Source organism: Mauremys reevesii, linkage group 12, assembly GCF_016161935.1.
Source record: "Mauremys reevesii isolate NIE-2019 linkage group 12, ASM1616193v1, whole genome shotgun sequence".
NCBI lineage: Eukaryota > Metazoa > Chordata > Testudines > Geoemydidae > Mauremys > Mauremys reevesii.
Window position 1 is genome coordinate 24,553,028 of NC_052634.1, and position 1,047 is coordinate 24,554,074.

Sequence of the window (1,047 nt, forward strand, 5' to 3'; positions counted from 1 at the left end):
CACCTGACCAGGGACTTGAACCCTGGACCCTCAGATTAAAAGTCTGATGCTCTGCCAACTGAGCTAGCCAGGCTCACACAAGAAAAGTGCAAGTTTGTGCAGAGGTGAAGCTAGTCAAGAACAAGTGAGACAGACACAACAGAGGAAACCTGCTGCTCTCTCTCTCTCTTTCCAGCCCTGGCCTGGCTGGGTATTAGTGCTGGTTAAAAAGATGGGAAAATATCAGCATCCACCAGCCTTTCATAGCTGTACAAGACTCAGGCACAGTAGAGAGGTGCCCATCTGCAAGTGCCAAATGTTTTGATTGGCTAATGCAGCCTGTAGACATCCAGGACCCACTGGGATATAGAGCCAAGTGTCCATCAGCATCATCATTTCACAGGGATAATGATAATGATGGGAAGGTTCACAATTGACTCAGCAGTTGCATACAAAGGTGCACGTTTGGCAGTTACATTGGGAAATTCTGGCTCCTTCTCAGGCTCAGGTTGGCCACCCCGGTCTAGATGTAGAAGTTACAACATTTAAACTTGAAAGAGGGGCCAATTTCCCCATCATTTCCCACCTTTACATCCAAACACAATGACTTTCTGAATGAACCCTCCTCATCCAGACCAGCAGCAGGCTGAGCAGGCCAGCGGCATAAGATCAACATTTTAATTTAATTTTAAATGAAGCTTCTTAAACATTTTGAAAACCTTGTTTATTTTATAATACACTAGTTTAGTTATATAATATATAGACTTGTAGAGAGAGACCTTCTAAAAAACATTAAAATGTATTACCGGCACCCGAAACCTTAAATTAGAGTGAATAAATGAAGACTTGGCACACCGCTTCTGAAAGGCTGCCAACCCCTGGGCTGGAGGAACCTGGAGAGTACATTTCTGATCTACATTTCTATTTGTTTGGTTTTTGTAGGTTAAATTAATGCAGCCTCTGGTCCACTCTCTCCCAAGGGTGTAATGTTGCTGTGCACAATGAGAAATCTTGCGGAAAGATTGAAATGAAATGGAAGCAGCATATGGTGGCAGAACCTAAGGAATT

General features: G+C 43.5%; 1 non-coding gene across 1 annotated transcript; it reads right to left on the minus strand.

Moving 5' to 3' along the window:
• TRNAK-UUU lies at nucleotides 1–73 on the minus strand. Its single transcript has one exon. It is a non-coding gene; the product is annotated as a tRNA-Lys (tRNA).
• Between the last annotated feature and the right edge of the window lie 974 nt (nucleotides 74–1,047).